The sequence below is a fragment of the Petaurus breviceps genome, unplaced genomic scaffold (genome assembly GCF_028583685.1).
Source record: "Petaurus breviceps papuanus isolate PSGF00001 unplaced genomic scaffold, PetGlider_PUasm1.0 90683, whole genome shotgun sequence".
Taxonomy (NCBI): Eukaryota; Metazoa; Chordata; class Mammalia; order Diprotodontia; family Petauridae; genus Petaurus; species Petaurus breviceps.
The window spans coordinates 4930070-4953235 of record NW_027187308.1 but is presented as its reverse complement, the minus strand read 5'-3'; the positions used below and the strand labels follow the sequence as shown (position 1 = coordinate 4953235).

At 39.5% G+C, this 23166-nt stretch overlaps 1 pseudogene; it reads left to right on the top strand.

Moving 5' to 3' along the window:
- Positions 1–8179: 8179 nt before the first annotated feature.
- LOC138144060 (ATP synthase subunit delta, mitochondrial pseudogene) lies at positions 8180–17216 on the top strand (annotated as a pseudogene).
- The last annotated feature ends 5950 nt before the right edge of the window (positions 17217–23166 follow it).

Genomic DNA, 23166 nt, shown 5'->3' with positions numbered 1-23166 from the left:
GAAGAGAATACAATTCCTCTCCATTTGTGTGTGGCAGGGCATCAGTGATTTCATTAGTAGCATAGGCAGCATAGATTTATGCTATGGGGAGATAGAATTTCTGGGTATGTGTCAGTGTATACCCATGTATTTCCCAGACTTCTCATCTTTGGAAAAGCAGAGTACGGAGTGGTTGGGACTTAACCTTCAATATAGATAAAGTCCAATTTAGGGAATTGAGAAAAGAAAAGAAAATCAACAGAATGAATAATTGCCCATAGCATCTGTTGTGCTCCTTGTATAGGGATAGGAACAGGGATTAGATCTATAATATCATGGATTTAAAGAATGCCTGGTGGGGTCCTTTACCAAAGCAGGTTGGGACCTTCTCTGAAACTTATAGTCTAAGAAAGTTATCTTAGAGGAGTAGTATCAAACTCAAATTGAAATGGGGACCACTAAACCATAATAAAGATCCCCGTGGGAATCATATTAACTTAGAAAATCAAATATTTTTTATTATTCATGTTTTACTGTATTTTAATTTATTTTCTCAAATATTTCTCTATTACCTTTTACACTGTGGAATTTTGTGAGTCGTGATGCATCTGGTCTACAGCACTGAGAATTTAAGTGACTTGTCCAGGGTCACATACTAATATGTGTCAGAGCGAGGACTTGAACCTAGGTCTTCCTGATTCTGAAGTTGACTTTCTATCCTGGGATACTGGATTGATAAAAATCCAAAGACTAGGGAAGCATTAACACTGTGCAAGTGATTATGTTTAGCTTCATAAGCATGGACAACTAGACTGGGAATCTGGATTTCAGTTCTAACTCTGTCCCTGACTAGCTATGTGACCTTAAGCAAGCCATTCAGTCTCTATGAACCTTATTTTTTTCAACCGTGAAAGGAAATAATTCAATTGTAACAAATCTCAAGTCCATTTTGGCTTTAAATTTCCATGGTTTTTCTAGGGATTTCATAGCTCTTCAGAAACATGTTATTAATCTTCCTATTACCCCTGAGATTTCACTGAACTATGGGATCATAGACCTAGATCTAGAAAGAACATCAGAGGATATCTAACCCACACCTTTCATTTTACACAGAAGGAAACTGAGGCCTGGATTATACTACAGTGGAAAGAGCAAGGAGTTACAGCCAAAGCACCGAGGTACAAATCACATTATATGACATTGAAGTGTGACTAATTACTAATTTTGTGAACTTTAACAAATCACTTGACCTCCTTGCACTCAATTTTTTCATCTACAAATTGGGGAGGTTGGACTATGTGACCTCTGAAGTCTTTTCCAGCTTTGGATCAATGACCCCAATGGATCCATTTGTCACACAGATATTAAATATGGGAGTCAGGGTTTGAATCCAAATTCTTTAACTAAATCCAGCATTCTTTCTACTGCTCCACAGAGATTACCTTTACTTTAGGTTCTTGGCCAAGGTTCTCTATCTATTCTAGCTTTTCTAGAAAGAAAGCAATTCTCCTGGTCTCCTCTTCTTCATCCCTCCATCTCAGATTTGTCAAATTTGTTTCCCAAATTTGTCTTCCCTCTAAGCAACTGTTTCTTCAGGAAAAATGAATAAATGTATTAATAAATAAATATGCATGTCTGTATGTATATACAGACACACATGACTGTATGTATCAATAACATACATTTAAGTTTAATCTACATCATTAATATGTTCTCTATAACTTTTTTTTAAGAGTAGAGAATCAACAAAGCAATAAATCGAACTCTAGTTTCTAATGTTTGTTATTTTCTGGTGTAAATGTTCACAGTGAAAATTTAACCACCATCAGTTCAAGCTGGCTTCAGCTCACTCCAGCCAACATTGTTCAAAGGAAATCCTTTCTCATATCAGGAGTGCTTAACAATTTTTGTTGAGTGTGCAGGGGGAAATTTTTCCTTCATTGTGCCACCAAATTCCTTCCCTGGAAAGGCACTCCGAAGGGTGTTCTGTGGCTGTAGCAGCAAGCACCCCAAGCATCCTCAGGGTGGTTGCCCATACAGGTTCTTGGATCTGCTTTGTTAAAGGAAAGCAACTCAAAATGGGTTAACAAGCTTACTTTAATCAGTCAAACATATATTGTTTACCTAGTTCAGGGGAAAAAGGTCAGCACCCCAAACTTCAAAGTATACAGGCAGAAGTATCAAGACAGAAACAGATCAAGTAGACAGCTTTCCAAACTGTCCAACCATTACATCCATACCCAATCAACATCTGCGTTTCAACATCTGGGTTTTTCAAAGCGGGGGGGGGGGGCCTCTGGACAACGGCTTCCCAGAATCCATATCAAATCACAGAACACTTCTCAAAGTGAGCCCCAAAACAAAGCTAGACACCAGGGCTTATATAGCCTTCTCCTGGCTCAGAGAATGTAACAACCTTATTGACCCACATGCCAATCAAGAAGTATCTACTGAAAAACAAGCCTCCCACCCCAGGCTCCAGGTGCACTTTAGCCTAGGGGCAGGGAAGATCTTTAAATTTACATTCCCATTACAGTGGCTTAGAATATTTTTTGCTACATTCATGCAAGACTCCAAATACAAGCTTTCCCTTGTGGAAAGAGTCAACCTCCAGTTGTTTCTGGTAGCCGTAGTCCAAAGTGGAACAATCAGTTCCCTGGTTACCTTCCAAGGTGAACAAAGTCAGTTTCAAACAGCTTTGCCGTCAGACACTCTCATATTTTACTCTGCTCCCCTGATCTCACAAATCTTAAGGTTGGCACAGAAGTCTATGATTCCTCTCCTACCTATTTCCCACAGTGACTCCCCTTCTCATACAGAACAGAGCCTCATCCACACAGGATTTTTAGGGAGCAAATATGCAATTAGTCAACTGCAGCTGTAATTCAATAACTCATGTGGTATTTGCTTCAACTGTGGGTCTCTCTGCATCTTTTTTTTTGTCCAAATTATGTGCCCACAAAGGGAAACTGTCCTTGAAAATTTGGCCCTTCATGTTAAACCACATAGCTGAAAGTCAGCTTTGTCAAATCATTGTCAAATGAGAGGGTTTGATTATGTAGTCATTTGCTTATTAGCATTTCATTTAAAACATTACCATATCCAATTGACTTAATTTTCCTCAGGGTATAAATATTTAAATTTCCCCAACTCTCCCATTTAGTTCCTTGCCACCATTTTTTTTTTCCACAGAAGACAGGATGAACATTACCTACATCAAGGGCTATTAGGCTCAATTAATGCAGGGAGGTCTTTAAAGATGGATAGTTTCTTGGAAGTAAGGGCAGCCTAACTGAGGTTGAACTAGCTGAAAGGTACATGCTGGAAATTGGCCTTTCCCCAAATCATGTGTAAAGTGATAGCACCTGTTTCCAAAGTAGATTGAAACTCAAATTTGTCATTATGGGTAGTGAGGAAAGATTAATGGAAACAGGTTGACTTTGAAAGTAGAATATAACTAATATTTACTAATCACTTTGAAGATTTTATATATGTACATATGTATGTATGTGTGTGTGTGTGTGTATGTATCCAAAGCAGAAGTTACTTTTACAGTAATCTGATTGTGTTAACTGTGTATTCACAGGGAAGGAGAGTGGTATGGTGAAAATATTAACTATGGAATCAAAGGCCATAGGTTCAGATCTCTCTTCCTGCTATATTAAGTGACCATTGGCAAGTCACGACCTCCCTGGGCATCACTTTCTTCATTTATAAAAGGAGGAGATTGGATCAGATGGCCTTTATTGGACTAGAAACCTCTAGAGGTTTCTTCCAGTTGTATATTTATGATTCTATGACCTATATTGATAGGGTTGAGTGGAGGGATATGTTGCTAACACACCAAATCTACTGCTTTTAGGGTAAAGAATATAGAGATGAACTATTTCTGTCCACACAGTCATCCCCCATGTCCATGCTGGTCATAGTACCCCTGAAATCTAAGAGGAGAAGCATGGATGTTATTGGAGTTTCCATCAACCAATAACTTACCTGTACACCACTTAGGACTTAGGGTTCTAGGCTGAGTTGAAACAATAATAAAAATGCTTTTAATACGATGAGCATGGTGAGTCAGTACATATGTATATGGAATGTGTTCCTAGTAATTATTCTGCATTGGTTGAGACTTTATTTTGACACTGGTGCCACTTCCTTAAAATGATGAAGTTGACAAGGTTTACTTTTTAATAAGATGTGAATTTTTTCCTTATTCTTGGATTTCTGAACTGATGCCAGATTGATGATGGTGGATAGACAGTTCATATACTATGGGCCTTGGCCTTGGCCTTTGAATAGTGGAACATAGACACAGTGGCTTAGACAAGGAAAGGAAGATATGGAAAGTCAGGCAAAGAAAGCCAGTTGGAAACACCTGGAATTGGCTCTCTCAAGGGAAACTTGTATAGTTATGACACATCTACGGGGGACTACATGTCCCAAAGAAGTCTTCGTAGTTGTAGAATTCCTAGAGTGAGTAGTAGATGAAATAGTAGATTTCCTGGACCAGGCTTTCTAGACCCAGCAAAAGAGTTCTTAGGACTGGGATGGAGCTGTAAGAAACTGCACCACAATGTGGCAAAGCTTGCTTTTTAGAACTTGTTTTTCACTGGTACTGTGAGTCATATGGACTGTGTAGGAATGGTAAACAGCAACCTTGAGTTCTTTCCTTTGGTGAAGGAGGTAATAGAGAAATAAAGGGAAAGAGGAAAGAGCTTTTATACTCAAGGTGGTTCTACAAACCTGGAGAGTTATGTGTAGGTTCCAGGAGGAAGGAAAGACAATGACTTTTACTAGCTCTGCTCTGAGAACTTAAGTTGTGTCAAGGTGAATACTTTTTCCATCTCTGTTGTCTTGTTAGCTTAAGTACAGTACTTGCATGAGAGCCATATTCTCTTTTTGTGAAGACTTTAAATATAAGCCAGATTTTGATACCACTGGGGAGGAAAGTAGAGGGATCATGATCATGAGTGGATGGGGGGGGGTGTTACATGAGGCCCAAAGAGGGATATTAATAACAGAAACCCTCAAAATTGAACCCAATGCATATAAACCCTGAACTTTAGTTGTTGGTCATAGACTACATACATCACTTAGTTACAACATCAAAGGATGGTCTAATAGGGTATAGTGCAAATGCAATATTTACAGCACCCACAATCACGATAAAGACTGTAACTCTAAATATCTCATGATGTTTGATCACAAAATATACCAAACTCTCCAGATATAGGATAGAACTGAAGCATTTATTTAGACACCAGAAAACCAAATCCCAAAACCAGTAAGCTGATTCCATCATAGTACCAAAGATATTCAGAAGCCATAATAACACTGAGAGCCACAGCATCCTTCAGCCTTCCCACAAACTAATACAAGATCAATATTTACTCACAAACCTCTCTATCTCCTTAATGAGCATTCCTTCTCCCATAATGGCTTGCTAGCTTTGATCACCAGCTTCCTATGGGTTCTACTTCCCTTCAGCAAACTTGTCCTACCACAGGCTCCATTCAGCCTATTACAGGCAGAGTTTATCTTCACAGCAGGGAAGCTTCCTGTGGGCTCTGCTCCACCCTTTAGCAAATTCCCTCACAGGCTCCATGTGATTATATTCAGCCTATTGGGAGCAGAGTTTACTTTCAAAGCAGGGGAGGTCTTCAAACTCCCCCCTACGTCTATTAAAGGGCAGGGAAGATCTTCAAATTCCCATACTCATTACATAGGGATGGAACAATTCAGGGCAGGTCAAGATGTCCAATTATGGCCACTTGTAGCAAGAGATTCGTTGAGTACTACAATATCTGCCTTATGTTAACAATCTCAAGGATAGAAAGTGAGGGCAAAAAAAAGAGTGATTCAAATTCCCCAAATAGAAGCAGCAAGTCATGTAGTTTCCATAAGCTTACACAATCCTACCTATTGAATTAGTTAGATTGGTTAACCTGAATTTGCCACCCTTATATCCTGACCTGCTCTTGATGTTACTGTAATCCTGGGGTAAATCAGAATTGCTAGGCAGGGAAGTTTATAGAATCTGAGTCAAAAGGGCAAAGGCTTAGATCCAAAAACCCTGACTAGAATTATGCCTCTGCTACTTGGACCACAGCTCCTAACCTAGGCTGCTGGCACCATACTCAGATTGCCTTTTGAGCAAAATTGGCTCACATGTCCAACATCACACTGATAGTTAATGATAGAATAACCCCTACTATAATGTTCTTGCTACTCTACCAGACTGTCTTTTACACATAGTTATGGGAAATTGGACAAGCCATTGTACCTTTCCAGTGAATTACAGTCTAATTACACTGGAGAATAAGCTCCTTGGGTGCTGAGACTGTCTTTTTTGCTTGCATTTGTATTCCCAGTACTTAATATGGTGTCTGGCACATAGTAAGTGCTTAATAAATTCAATTTGCTTGATTCTTGTTGCTTGAGATTCTGTTTTCTTATTTGTAAATGAAGGGGGTGTATTATTTTCTCTCCTGCTTGGATTTGGGCAAGATTGGACTAGATGACCTATGAGATCCCTTCCAGCTCTGAGATGCTGGAATTCTGTGAAATAGACCAATTCCAGGTCTAAGATTCTTTGTTTAATTCCAGGCTTTGACTATTCTCTATGTCATCCTATCCAAGGGACTTTCTTTGAATATGCCAGGTATGGGAAATTCTTTTGCTTCCATTTAAGTTTGGAGAAGAAGGGAACTGGATAAATACTTATGTCTTATAAAATATATTTGCCTCAGTCCAACCCTATGAAAGCAAAATAATCACTTCTATTTGTATCTATAGTTTTAGCTTCTGGATTTTAAGTTGTGTATGCTAGTATGTATGTATCCATGTATATGTCTATCTCTATATGTATACATGTACATACAGATATGTGTGTATGTATATGTTGTTTAGTCATTTTCATTATCTCTCACACTTCGTGAGCCCATTTGGGGTTTTCTTGACAAAGATACTGTAGTGATTTGCCATTACCTACTCTAGCTCATTTTGCAGAAGAGGGAACTGAGGCAAATGGAGTAAGTGATTTGCCCAGAGTCACAGGTCAGATTTGAACTCAGGAGCTCCTGACTCCAGGCATAGTACTCTATCTACTGTGCCACCTAGTTGTCTACATATATACACATACATACATATATGTATATGTTAAAATATGTAAAGTGCTTTGCAAACCTTAAATTGCTTTATCAATGCTATTATATATAAATATATTCATATAGATGCCTATATACACAGGTATACACATATACACGCTTCTGTATGTGTGTATTTACCAATCTTTGTATTGGGCTGTATAGAAAATAATCTATAATTTAAATAAGAATGTTTCTGCGCAATGCCAAAAAGAAGTTGCTGAGGTATGGGTTTTGGGAGCCCCCTAGAGCTCTCCTTGAATCCTTGAGGTACAGGCTCTGGGAACCTCACCTGAACTTTTGATTAAATCATCCCATTTGATAAGGAATTTGCATGAGGCAATAAGCCTTACATCGTGGCTGGGCCCAGACCTCTCCCTAGTTACTAACTGCTAACTACTAACTCTAGCCTAGTAACTAGCCTAGCCCTCCATTGTTCATCTACTTCCCACCCTTGAGCCTATCAAAATATCCATCCACCCTTGAACTGGCCTAGCCCACCATTGTTTGTGGCCTCCAGCCACTTCCCACCCTTAATCACTCATTGACCTCATTAACTCCTCCTGAAGACCCTCCCCAAACTCCTCCCCTAGACCATCCCTAGATTCCTCCCACAATCTTCTGCATATAAGACTCCATCCTGTCTTCATGTTTGTGAGAGCACCATAGAATAGGGAGAGCACCATAGAATAGTGAGAATGCCATAGAATGGTGAGAGTGCCATGGAATGACCTAGCACAGACTTACTTTGACTCTAATACAAGTGAACTTTTAATAAACTTTATTTTTCTTTGGCTGAGAAGACTTGAGTTGAATTAATTTGGCAGGACCTGGCATGTTGGTATTTTGGCATCTCCAGAGCAACCCTAACCCTCCCTATGGGTATCCTCTTCAAACCGATCAATAGTTAGCTCACTGGCAGGGGTTGCACCAGTGCAGAATAGAGAGCATACTACATCAGAGTGAGAAGGAGCCCCAGCCAGCAGACTCACCCACCCGAAGGGCGATTTGAAGCCTTCTCAGCAGTCTCACCAGCATCTCACCAGTGTCTCACCATGGGACAGGAGGATCCATCAGAGCTGGATAAGAGAAAGCACAGGGCTGGAAGCAGTGACAGCAGCTTCTCCTGGGGCTATCAGCCCAAAGCCTGGAAGTTTAAAAAACACCTATCCGATTTTCCAGAGGCCAAGATGGCAAAGTAAAAACTCTAACTGCTCCAATACCCCCTCCCTGACCTAGAAAACCCAGAGATAAATGTCCCATCCAGAGTAAAATCCTGAAATAGTGGAAACAGCCTCAGGCTTAGGAGTCATGGAGAGAGGATGTAACTGAGGCAGTAAGGAGTCTGAAGTAAAGGGCTGGAGGGGTCTCAACAAGCCCCACCTCACCTGACCAGCAAGAGCTTGCCTGAGGTGTAGCCCAGGGGCAGAGGGGCAGAAATCTGAAGTGGCCAGTCTACCAGTCCCCCACAGATTACTCTGTGAGCCTCAGGGTAATTTAGGGGAAACAATGAGAGTCCTGGCCTTGGCCTCAGTCTAGACACCCAGAGGGTACAGCACACAAAGTCAACAACCAGGCTTCTAGTTCCCAGCCTGAGAAGCTTGGATCAGAGCCCTCCTCTGTACACCAGGAGCAGAAATAAACTTTAAAGGTCAGGAAATAGCCAATTACAATGGGCTGGAAGCAACTTGCAAAGGCAAGACCAAAGACATTGGAATCCTATTATTGTGAATGAGAAGAATCCCTTTCAGGAGACACCATGGATTCTGTATCCACACCTGAGACCACAAATGGAAATATGAACTGGTCGCAAGCCCCAAAAAGCATTCTTGGGGGAGCTCAAGAAAGATTTTTAAAGCCAAATTAGAGATGTAGAAGGTAAATTTAAATTTATAGTGATCAAATTGCAAAAAAAGTCTCACTGAAGAAAACAAATCCTTAAAGAGTAAAATTTGTGAACTAATTGATGAAAATACCTCCTTGAAAAAAGACCTTCAAAAATTAACTGAAGAAAATAATACACTAAAAATTAGAATCAGCCAAATTGAATCTCAGGACTCTATGATGCACCAAGAGTCAATCAAGCAAAACATGAAGATTGAAAAATTAGAAGAAAGTATAAAATATCTCACTGGAAAAACAACTGACCTGGATAACAGATCTAGGAGAGATAACCTAAGAATTATTGGTCTACTGGAAAGCCACAATGAAAAAAGCAGCCTGGACAACATCCTCTAAGAGACTGTCAAAGAAAACTGTCCTGAACTCCTAGAATCAGAAGGTAAAATAGTTATCGAAAGAATTCACCGGACTCCTCCTGAAAGAGATCCCAAATTGAAAACTCCAAGAAATATAGTAGCCAAATTCCAGAATTACAAGGTTAAGGAGAAAATAGTGCAAGCAGCCAAAAAGAAACAATTCAAATATTGTGGAACTACAGTCAGGATTACACAGGACCTAGCAGCTTCTACATTAAAAGATTGGAGGGATTGGAATTTGATATTTTGTAAGGCAAAAGAGCTAGGACTGCAACCAAGGATCCACTATTCGTCAAAACTGAGAATAATCTTTCAGGCAAGGAGATGGTCATTTAATGAAATAAGGGACTTCCAGACTTTCCTGATAAAAAAGCCAGAGTTCAATGGAAAATTTGATCTCCAATTACAAGACTCAAAAAAGACATAAAAAGGTAAACAAGGAAAACACACACTCACACATACACATATGCACACATGCACATAATTTGGGATGCAAAAAGAGCAAACTGTTTACATCCCTATATGAGAAGCTGATACCTGTCAATATGAAATTTATATGATTATCATGACCTTAAAAGGAATATACATAGATAGAAGGTGTGGGTATAAATGAACTAATCTGATGATAAAAAATAAAAAACTTATTAAGGCATTCAAAGGGACTGTAATGGCATAAAAGGAAAGGATGAAGCAGAAAAAGGTAAATTATGCCATATGAAGAGGCATAATAACATACTATAGTAGAGGGGAAGGAAAGAGGGAGATGAAGATCATTTGAACTTTATTCTCATTAGTTCTGGTTCAAAGAGGGATTAACATAATCAGTTAAGTTTAAAATTCTAATGTGAAAAGACACAAAAACTCATTAAATAGAGGGGAAGGAGGTAGGGAGAGGAACACTGTATGAAATTTACTCTCATTGGTTTGGGGTCAAAGAGAGAATAACATACTCCCATAGGTATAAAAATCCATTGTGTCCTATAGGTAGTAGGAGGGGTAAGGAGGGGATAAGAAGGAGGAGGGATTAGAAGGGAGGGAAACAGTAGTAGGGGGAAAGGGTAGGTAAAGAAGGGGGGGTCACAGGGAGGGAATACTGAGGGAGGTGGTGGTCAAAAGTAAAACTCTTAAGGAGGAGAAGGGAGAAGGAAGAAACAAAAACATAAGCAGGGGAGGGAATAGGATGGAGGGAAAGGGACAGATAGTAATCATTACTGTGAATGCGAATGGGATGAACTCTCCCATAAAACAGAGGTGGATAGCAGAATGGATTAAAAACCATAATCCTACAATATGTTGTCTACAAGAAACACATTTGAACCAAGGGGATACACACAGGGTAAAGGTAAAAGGCTGGAGTAGAATATATTATGCTTCAACTAAAGTAAAAAAAAAAAAGCAGGGGTAGCAATCCTTATCTCAGATAAAGCAAAAGCAAAAATAGATCTAATTAAAAGAAATTAGGAAGGAAACTATATCCTTAGGAAGGAAACTATATCCTGCTAAAAGGCACCGTCGAGAATGAAGCAACATCATTACTTAACATATATTCACCAAGTGGTATAGCATCCAAATTCCTAGAGGAGAAGTTAAGGAAATTAGAGGAAGATATAGATAGCAAAACTACTAGTGGGAGACCTTAATCTCCCCCTCTCTGAACGTGATAAATGTAACCTGAAAATAAACAAGAAAGAAGTTAAGGAGGTGAATAGAATTTCAGAGAGGCTAGATATGATAGATCTCTGGAGAAAACTGAATGGGGATAAAAAGGAATATGCTTTCCTCTCAACGGTACATGTAACATACACAAAAATTGACCATGTACTAGGGCATAAAAACCTCACAATTCAGTGCAGAAAGGCAGAAATATTAAATGCATCATTCTCAGATCATGATGCAATAAAAATCATATGCAAAAAAGAGCTATGGAAAGATAGACTAAAAACTAATTGGAAACTGAACAATTTAATCCTAAAGAATGAGTGGGTCAAAAAAGAAATTATAGAAACAATCAGTAACTTCATCATTCAAGAGAATGATAATAATGAGACAACATACCAAAATTTGTGGGATGCAGCAAAGGCAGTTTTTAGGGGAAGTTTTATATCCCTTAGTGCAATAGTTGTCTCACTGAAAAAATTCAGTCATGTGACTGGGGAATTTCTCATTTTTTTAGCTAACTGTTTGATTCTCAAGTGACTTCCTAGAATCATGATCAGGGAGCTGGAAGGTATCTCAAAAGTGACCTAGTTCAACTTCTTATTTTACAGCTGAGAGACTGCAACAGCAACTACACTAGTATACCCAGGATGGCTGCTAGCACAGGTTCTTAGATCTGCTTTAATAGGAAAGATAGCTTTTAAGGGGTCAACAATCTTTTCAAATTACCCTGAACTTCAGAGAAAATACAAACAGAAAATACAAGTGGAGAAATAAAGACCAACAGGAAGGTCTCTGACTGCCTGAATCAACTATACACTTTACATACATTCCTGGATCGAGAGAGCCTATTCATACCTGAGCAGTTGGGGAGCTCTGAACATATGACCACTCAGCATCTCTACCAGGGAATCACAAGATCCTTCTCCTAAGTGAGCCCCCAAAGCAAAATACCAACTTAGAGTATATACATATAAATGTGTGTATATTATGTATATAATATACACACACTATATATATACACACAAACACACTATATATACACACACATACATATATGTATAGATATATGCATGTGTATATATACACATATATGTGTATATATGTATGTGTATATATATATATACACTTCTCAGTCAGAAGGCATCAAAACCCTTATGATGGTACCTAATTATAAATTAGCAAAAGATGTGAATCTACAAGCATGTCTCCCCTTAGAAGGCTTCCCTTAATGGGCTCCACCTGAGACCTATTAATGGGCAGGAAAGATCTTATAACCCATTAACTAGAGCTGAGGGCAGAAAGATGAAATGGTGTGTATAAGGTGATACCAGTAGTAAGGTATAGTGGCAATATTTGAAGCCAGGCCTTCTGACTTCAAGTCCAAAACTCTTTCCATCATACTATTCTGCTGCTTCCCTTGCTTTTCCCTCTCTTGACATAGTACCTTCCTGTAATATAATACCAAGCAAAGGCAACTTCCCAAGTTCAAAATACCAGCATAGGTGCTCTCCATTTTATTCAGTGACCAACCAAGAACAGAGAAGATCAAAACATGACATCATTCCAAATACAGCATTTACTAAATGTGATTAAATAATCTCCAAGGACTACCCCACCCCAGGACCTGCCAATCATTCAATCAATTACAAAGTCTCTGTTCTAAATACTTCTCCACCCCTAGGCTATACCTTAATTAAGTCCACCACAAAGCCCCTCTTCTCAAATGGAGATTAGTTTCCAAACATAAGGTCAAAAGTTCCCCACCCCTGGATCACAATTGAATCTACCCCAGAGTTACATCAAGTTTAAACACAGCACTTAATACCCAAATGGAGGTCTTCTCTTCATCTTGACACGAGGCAAGTTCTCAGCAATCTTAGTTCCTGGGGAGACAAGGCTTAGCAAGGCCATAAGATACATTGCCAATCCCTTCATGAATTTATCCTCTGTCTGTAGAACAGTCCTAGAACCCCTGAGCACATTAGCAAAGCCCTCTCCCAGGATTTCTGTAAACATACAACAAGAAAATCCTTCTTCAGGGCTTCTGAACCAACAGAAAGGCTCCCAGACCCCTGCAACAACAGCACTGTCCTTCACCAGTGGATAGTATTCATTCTGTCTTCAGGACAATCTCCAGACCCCTGCAACAACAGCACTGTCCCTCACCAGTGGACAGTATTCATTCTCTGTCTTCAGGACAGTCTCAGGGCTTCTTAGCAAACAGCCAGGTTCCAGGACTTCTTCAACAAAAGGACTGTCTTTCACCAGTGGACAAATCTGGCAAAACAACAGCAAAACAGCCATGTCTCCTCAGTCCTTGGCAGCTCAGGGGGCAGGTCTCAAAAGTCCAGGGCAATTCAAAGTGGCCACCAGCAATTCTCTTAGTCTCTCTCTCTCCACGAGGTGCTGCTTCCAAAAAAGATCTTCTGCCTCTCTCTAGTGTCTCTCCAAATCTACGTTACCAGCTCCTCCCAGTTCAGGAATTTCTTTTTACATCAACAAGCCCATCCCACAGGTGGGATTAACAAGCTCAATTTGAAAACGAAGCCAATACAGGGGAATCTTTAATTGCCATTACTATCACACTTCCCCATAGTAGTTGCTAACAAATACTTGTTGAATTAAATTGAACTCAATTATATTGAATAAGCATGGGCATATTCCTGAAGATTCAGAATCCATTTTTTTAGTTCATTCTTGCTCTTCATTTCTTCCTCTTTCTCCTCTCTTTGTTGGTACTGGGTTCAGGAGGCTGGTAGAAGTGAGAGAAAGTGAAAGTCAAAGAAGGTTCTGTTTCTTGGAAGAGTCAGAGAAGAAAGGTTTAAATAATTTGTCATTGCACAGGCTATGCCTCCTTTTCCTTGACACACATGTAATAAGCAACTGGTCATATAAAATCACTTTATGTAAACTTGCAGCAGGACTAAGAGAAAATTAGGCTAAAAAATAAGCTGCTCTAGTCCCTTCTTTGTAACTTATTACAAGCTATACATGGATAGGGTCACATGGCAAAATTAGTGAAGTTTTTTTTTTTTTGTGGCAGAACCTTCCTCTCTCTTCTCCTCTATCCCAGTTTCTTTTATTGTGCTCCTTTCTTCTAGCATGACTTCTTGTTACTGATGAATTGATCCTAGTTCTTTGTGGTCATTTACTTTTCTGGATGCTCATTAACTATTGCTCTCATGCTATAGTCCAGAATTCTGTCTCCAGATCCATTGCTCTTTCAAAGGTACTCATGTATTTTTCTGAGTTTCTGTTTCCTCGATTGACTTCCCACTTCACCTTCACTTTCCATTAGGGATGCCTGTCTGTCTGTCTATCTATCCATCTATCTATCTATCTATCTATCTATCTATCTATCTATATCTATCTATCTACACATACACAATCACAGGCATATATACATATGTGAATATGTGTATGCATAATATATATGCATAAATATTTAATATACATTTGTGTTTATTTCATGGTCTTATAAACAAAGGGGATGATCCTAGGGAAAATTGGAATTTTGGCAGTTTTTCCATGCCCTCTGGCTTCCATCTTTAGCCATCTTCTCTAATCTGGGTTTCCATCTCCTCCTCTAGTGTTTGGCCAATGCAAAGCTTGTATACTTTGGCTGCCTAACAGCTACTCTTGTGCTCCTCTGAGGTGCCTTCTTCAGACTCTGAATTTTGTCTTCTCACTCCTTTTTCTTTTTGCCATCCCATTTCTTCTTCTGTTTTATTTCCTCCTTTGCACTCCTACCTCAATATCATGTGGTTTACGTTGAAGGGAGCTGTTCCCAGCTAGTTATTCTTAGCTAGCTGTCTTTTGAAAGACTAGATAATCAAATTCATACTAAGGCATTACTAGCTGATAAGGCTTAATGAGCTAGACTTCTCAGCAGTATTATTTGCATTTTGATTGGAGACAACTCTCTTTATCAAGTCAAAGCATTTGAAGTTATTGACTTCCTGAAATTCTTACTTCCCCCAAACTGTCATGGTTCTCATACTACTTCTCTAAACACCCCTTCATCTTTTTCACTGGTTTCATTGTTTTCACGTTCTTTTCCAGCTCCCAAATGGTGTGTTTCCAAGTCTTTCTTCTTGGGTCTCTGCCTCTATATACGTTCTTTGACAGAACCTCTTTTCTTACTGTGTCAACTGCTATCACAAATAAGATAATGGAAATGTCCTTTGTGAAAGTTCTTTATGAAAACTGTGTATTATTATAAAATTTGTGTGCCCAGGTCTGAAGTTTCCCTTGAGTTCCAGTGTCATCTTTCAGGTTTCCTATTTGACTTTCAGAGAGGAATAACCAGCCGTGACCTTGAATTCAACATGTCCACATGAAAAGTCCCATGACTTTCTAGACTCTGATGGTTTCTTAGTCATCCAGGCTTGAAACTTTAACATTTTATTTGTCATCCCTTTTTGGGAGTCAGTAGTCAATAAACATGTATTAAGTGTTTACTATGTGCTGGTTAAGGAAAAACACAGTCCTTCTCAAGGGGCTCACAATCTAATGAAGGACAGCAAACGAATACATACAAGAAAGCTAGATACAGGATAAATGGGGAAAAAACAAGAGGTAAAATGCACTGTAATTAAGAGGGGTTGGGAAAGGCTTCCTGTAGAAAGTGAGATTTTAGCTGGGACCTCAAGGGAGTCAGGGAAGCCAGGAGGTGATGGGGAGGTATTCCAGGCAGGAGGGACTGCCAGAGAAAATAACTGGAACTGAGAGATAGAGTGTCTTGTTTGGGAGACAGCTAGGAGCCATGTCACTGGATTAAAGACTCCCTGGATGAAGAGCAGGGGGGTAAGGAGGAGTAAGACAGAATCCTGGGAAGGTACAAGGAGGCTAGTTTATGAAGAGGATTTTTTTTTCATTATATCTAGTCAATTGACAAATTCTATCCATTTTTTCCTCAGACTGTCTCTCATAGCTATTTCTTCCTAAGTGATTGATTTGGAGTGTCCTTGGAGTCACTTTTGAGCTTGTATAGTCAAAAGGAGTTAATTATTTATTAGGTTAACTGACAAACACCACCAGATTGTGTTTATCACTGAGGGATTTTACTTAGAGTTCTAAATAAGGAAAAATATGGTTTCTCAGAGTATGTCTTGACATTTCAGTTGCAAAAATAAGGAAGTCGTTTGCCTCACCATTTCTATTGTCAGTAGGCTTAACCATAATTTGATCAATTCAAGGTACTATGTGGGACATTGACTTGGGAATATGAAGATTTGGTCCTAGAACCAATGTCAGACGTCACTAATGAGCAATGTGATTTTGTATTACTCATTTCCCATCCCTGAGTCCCAATATCCTTACTTATAAAATGAAAGGGTAGATGATCTCTAAGGAGCCTTCCCACCCTGATTGTCTGATTCAAATTTAAATGAACTAATAACCTAATAATTAACTAGTCTTCCTGTCTCCAACCTAAATGTTTCTCCCAGATTAATCTTCCTAAAATCATTTCTCATACATGACTCTCCTGCTATGTAACAAAATAACTCTCTATTTCTTGACAAATCAAGTTTATGCTCGTATCTCTTGTTAAAAACAAACAAACAAACAATCATTCTTCTTTCCCAGGTTCCCTTGCGCGGCCCACCTATCCGTCCTTGGCCCCGAAGCCTGTTCCCCTGCTCCTGCTACCGGCCTGTCCGCCGCCTCCGCAGCCGCCGTGCTTCCCACAGCCCTGCTCCGCCGCTGCAGCCTCTTCCTGCAGCGCCAAGCCCGAGTCCGGGCCCCTGCGGCCCCTCTGGCCCGCGCCTACGCCGAGGCCTCCCCGGCCGCCGCCGCCACTGTCCCTGGCCAGATGTCCTTCACCTTCGCCTCCCCGAGGCAGGTGTATTTCAGTGAAGCCAATGTGAAGCAGGTGGATGTGCCAACCCAGAGTGAGGCCTTTGGGATCCTTGCTGCCCACGTGTCCACCCTGCAGGTGCTGAAGCCCTGTGTGGTGACCATGCACGCGAGGATGGCACCACCACCAAGTGTTTTGTGAGCAGCGGTTCTGTCACAGCGAATGCCGATTCCTCGGTGTAGCTGCTTGCAGAGGAAGCTGTGGCTCTGGACATGCAGGACCTGGCGGCCGCCAGATCCAACCTGGAAAAGGCGCACTCAGACTTGTCAGGGGCATCAGATGAGGCAGCCCGCGCCTAGGTTCAGATCCAGATAGAAGGCAATGAAGCTATCGTGAAAACACTGGAATCGTGAGCTGGGGAGCTGAACCCTTGCAGTCGTCCAGAGATGGGGTGAACGTTCTGCTCCATGGCAATCGCCCACAGCTGAGGAGACCAGGAAATACCCAGGAAGGAAGAGGATGCCTAGCCTCCAATTCTCCTTCCTACTCTCCACCTCCTGTTAAAATTCCATAAGGGTTCTGGACTTAAAAAAAAACAAACTCATTCTGCTTATAAATCTTATTTTCCATGACCATGACACTGTCTTTTTTTGTTGTTCCTCAGTCTTTTCAATCATGTCTGACTCTTCATGATACCATTTGGGATTTTCTTCATAGAGGTACTGGAATGGTTTGGCATTTCCTTTTCCAGCTCATTTGACAGATGAGGAGACTGAGGCACATAGGGTTAAGTGATTTGCCCAGGGTCATATAACTAGTAAGTGTCTGAAGCCAGATTTGAACTCATGAAGATGAGTCTTCCTGATTCTAGGCCTGACTCTATCCACTGTGCCACCTAGCTGCCCCTGTTCTGTCTTTCCTCACATACTAATATCCCTTCCTAGAATACCCTACTTCCTTCCTCTCCACGAATCCAAATTTTAAACATCCTTCAAGGTCAAGTTAATGTCCTCCATTGCACATTCTTTATTGCCTTGACTCATTCTGAACATTTATTTTTAAAAAATCCTACTCAATTACATTAAGTTTTCACTATAAATTTAAACAGGTAATTCTCATTTTGTTTCATATGTGTTTAATTAGACTGAAAGGTAATTAAGATCAAGGAATATGTGTGTATGTGTGTGTGTGCCACTTAGAAATCCTCTATCGCACCTGTTACAATGCTGAGCAATGTATTGCAATGTTCAACTATAGTAGTGCTGCTTTTGGTACTAGCACAGATAACCCTAACTGACCACAGACTTGTGAAGTAGCAGTCACTCAAGAAATATTGAATTTAATTACCTTATGATAGTAGAATTCCAGAAATTGTTTAAAAAGAATTTTTTTTGCTCCTAATATTGAGAGATCTTGCTAGGTGTTTGGGCATTTTCTCTGACTATCTCCCATGCCTAAAATGTTCTCTCTGTTTTCATCACTTTCTGCCTTCTCTAGCTTCCTTCAAGTTCCAGCTAAAATTCCACCTTCTACAGGAAGCCCTTCTCAATCCCTCTTAATTCTAATGCCTTTCTTCTGCTATTTTTTTCCTTATTTATCTGTTAGAGACAGCTGGTAGCTCAGTAGATAGAGCCCTGGGCCTGGAATCAGGAAGACCTGAGTTCAAAGCTTCAGACACTGTCTAGCTATGTGACCCCGGGCAAGTCACTTAACCTCTGACTACCTCATAGTCCTCCACTGGAAAAGGAAATGGCAAACCACTACAGTATATTTGCCAAGAAAACATTAAATGCAGTCACATAGGGTCAGACATGACTGAAACGACTAAACAACACTTATCCTGTATACTTGTTTGTACATATCTTTTTGCTTGTGGTCTCCCCCATTAGATTGTGAATCCTCAAGGGCAGAACTGTCTTTCTGCTTTTTGTTGTTGTTGTCTAAATCCCCAGAGATTAGCACAGTGGCACTTAATGTTTATAGACTTACTAGGTCCTCCACAGTACATGTTCATGATTGCCTATTCCCTAATCTAAGACTGACCTTAAGTGAAAATTTAAATGTAAAATTATTACAACTAAAATTTTACAACCAACACTTCTAGATTGATCCAAACCATGTATCTGGGAGGACAGGTTCTCCATATAGTAGTCATTCACCATAATGTGTATCAAGACTGTGTAGTTTACAGACAAATTATTTCTTTTTTAAACAACTGTATTTTTGTTACATTCACTATTCAGTAATCAGTTATTAACTATGTTCAAAGCATCATGTTTAGTGCTGAGGAAGATAAAACAGTTATTGCAAAATGCCCAGCAGTGCCTCTGGAGAAGCTAAGAAACCCCACAAGGGGGTAATCAAGCAATGGATGTGCCAGCAAATCTCAGAGCATAGTTTCTTCTGAAGTAGAATATGGCTGGCCAATTTATTGTCTAAAAATTAAGTTGTGGAGACAAAGAATAATTTAGGAGTGGTATAGAATGAAGAGGTAGTTCAATGCTGGGACAGGAAAATCCAAACATAGGAAGGATAGGCTCTTACTATTTGTTAGGTCCTTTTAGGAACTTGGGGATAGTAAAAGAGAAGACGATCCATTCAATGGAAACAACATGCACAAAAAAATTGCATGCATATATTTGTGTGCGCTGTCAACCTTCCTGGAACCCACCTCTAACCTGTGAATGACCAGAGCCAAACAAAACAGGCCAGAGGCCCATGTGTCAGGAATCAAATAGAACTTTAATTAATTTCTGAGTGAGGAAAACTGCAAGTGGAAGCTACTCCCCACCACTCTTGAGAAGGAAAGCTCCATATTTTGGGTATAGGCAGGGCTTATATAGGTAAACAAAGACAGAACACAAGGTGACTGGACCATAACACAAGCATTCTTTGGTCTTGAGAAGCAGTTCTCATGGCAGGCTCATGTGTGGACAATGCAGATGTTCCTGGGTCCTATGGGAACAGTCTTCAGGTAGATTGTCTCACGTTTTAAAGGTCTAAGTCTTTTCATCATTTAGCGGGGTTCAGAACCAGAGTTAGCCTGGCAAGAAGAGAAGCACAGTACCTGGGTTGGTTCATTTGGAAGTTATAAGAAACAAAGATCATGAGCATGTCAAGAGATGTGATGGATGGTGTTAGGCTGCAGCACATTGGCTCTCAGGTTCCTGGGAAATAGGGGAGCTCCAACAAATCTAAACAGTTACTGATCAATATGAAAATCATAAATCCCTCAGTGAATATCTGGTGTTGATCAAGGCAATACACTTTGGCAGAGGGGGAGATCATCCAGAGCATGAAGGATTGTTGTCATTCCACACTTAGGGCACAGTCTGCTTGCCAGACCTTGTCTCTAGGAAACAGTGACTCCAAATATCTTGACAGTGTATACATACATATGTATATACATACATACATATGTATATACATACATACATATGTATATACATATATTTCTTCAAAGTAATTACATAAGGAAGTCATTCACAACAGGGAAGATCATCAAAGGCCTCTGATAGGAAATGGCATTTAAGCTGAGCTTTGAAGGAAATGATACATTCTTTGAAGTAGGGCAAGAAGCCTGGGGGACCATTCTGAGCATGGTGGACAGCCTGAGCAGTGGAGTGGGAGAAGGAATGTCATATATGAGGAACAGTTAGATGACCAAGTTTAATGGCTAATAGAGTATGTGAGGTTAAGACAAAAAAACTAGGTTAGGGCTAACTTATTAAATGCTAAACAGAGAAATTTGAATTTCATCCTAGAGATGACAGGGAATTGCTGTGGTTTATTAAGTTGGGAAGCATCATGGTCAGACTGGGGCTTTAGGACTATTTGTTAGACACTGGGGTGTACAATGAACTGGAAAAGGAAGAGACTTGAAACAAGGAGACTAATTAGGAGGTTATCACATTAGTTCAAGCAAGTGGCTATGAAGTAGAATGAGAACTGTGTGAGTAGAGAGAAGGGGGCAGAGGCAAGAGATGCAAGGGGAGAATTAACAAGACTAGAAAACTGAGTGGATATCCTGGATAAGGAGAGTGAACAGTCAGGGATGACCAAGTTTGTGAACTTTGGAGAGTAGAAGGATTGCAGTACACATGACAAAAATATGGATGTTTGGAGCAGGGGTGGGTTTGGAAAAAAAAGATGAATTCTATTTAGACATGCCTCATTAAAAATGTCTATGAGAAATCCCCTTTAAAATAGTTAATTGCCAGATATGAATTCATGCCCAGAACCCAGGAGAAAGACTAGGAATCTCTGTCTGCATTTAGGAATCATCTTTAGAGAGATAAATGAACCTAGTCAAGGTGATGAAATCACTGAGAATTTAAAGAGAGTAGAGAAAAAGACTCAAGAGAGAACCTTGGGATACACTCATATTTCATGGGGTTTCAGGGCCAGAATATGGATGATGATCTAGCAAAGAAGACTGAAAAGCATTGGTCAGACTGTAAGAAGAGACCCTAATGATACCAGCATCACAAAATGCTAGAGGAGAGCTTATTCTGGAGGAGAAGCTGGCCAGTGGCATAAAGTGTTATGGAGACATCAAGAAGAATAAGGATTACAAAAAAAGAGGGGCACTTCTGGTGCCAAGATAGCATAGTGAGGAAGAAACACTCTGAAGCCCTCCCAAATTCCCTTCCAAACAACTATATAACTACCTCAGAATTGACCTAAGGGCAGGGAAGCAGCCTACTAGTACTTCAAGAAAGGTCTGTCTCAGTGGAGTGGTGGGGGAGAAAGATCCAAGAGCAGTAGCAGCAGCCAGCCTTACAGCTGAGAGCCTGCAGCAAGATTACAAGCCTAGAGCAATCCACCTATGAGGAGTCACCCTCCTGCAAACCAGCAGCTCCTTAGGCAAATGAACAGGACAGCAGAATGGATTAAAAACCAGAATCCAAAATATGTTGTTTACAAGAAACATTTTTAAAACAGAGAGATACACACAGGATAAAGGTAAGGGGCTGGAGCAGAATCTATTATGCTTCAGTTGAAGCAAAGAAAGCAGGGGTAGCAATCCTGATCTCAGACAAAGCAAAAGCAAAAGTAAATCTAATTAAAAGAAATAAGGGTGGAAACTATATCTTGTTGCAAGGTACCATAGACAATGAAGTCATAGCAATACTAAACATATATGCACCAAATCATATAGCATCTAAATTTTTGAGTGAGAAGTTGAATGATTTGTAGGAAGAAATAGATAATAAAACTATCCTAGTGAAGGACCTCAACTTTCTCTTCTCAGAACTAGATAAATCTAACCAAAAAATAAACAAGAAAGAAGTTAAGGAGGTGAATACAATTCTCGAAAAGTTAGATATGATAGATCTGTGGAAAAAAATTGAATGGGAATAGAAAGGAATAAACCCTTTGCTCAGCAGTACATGACACCTACACAAAAATTGAACATATATTAGGACATAAAAACTTTATAGTCAAATTCAGAAAAGCAGAAATAGTAAACACATCCTTTTCAGATCATAATGCAATAAAAATTACATTCAACAATGGGCAATGGAAAGAGAGATTAAGAATTAACTGGAAATTAAATACTCTGATTCTCAAAAAAACCAAGTGGGTCAAAGAACAAATCACAGAAACAATTGATAATTTCATTAAAGAAAATGATAATGAGACAATGTACCAGAACTTATTGGATATAGTCAAAGTAGTACTTAAAGGAAAATTTATATCTCTAATTATATCAATAAAATAGAGAAAAAGCAAATCAATAAATTGGGCATGAAACTTTAAATCTAGAAAATAACAAATTAAAAATCTCCAATTAAACACCACACTGGGAACCCTGAAAATCAAAGGAGAGATTAATAAAACCAAAAATAAGGAAACCATTGAACTAATAAATAAAACTAGAAGTTGATTTTATGAAAAAAACACCAATAAAATAGATAAACCATTAGTTAATTTTATTTTAAAAAAGAAAGAAGAAAACCAAATTAATACTTTCAAAAATGAAAGGGGTGTTAGCTAGGTGGTGCAGTGAATAGAGCACTGGCCCTGGAGTCAGGAGGACCTGAGTTCAAATCTGGCTTCAGATACTTAACACAAAAACTAGCCATTTGACCTTGGGCAAGTCACTTAACCCCAACTGCCCTCCAAAAAGCAAAAAAAAAAAAGGTGAATTCATTATCAATGAAGAAGAAATTAAGACAATTTTTAGGAGCTATTTGGTCCAATTATATACCAATAAATTTGACAATCTAAATGAAAAGGATAAATATCTACAAAAATAAATTACCTGATTAGCAGAATAATAAATGAAATACTTAAATAATCCAGTCTTAGAAAAAAAATT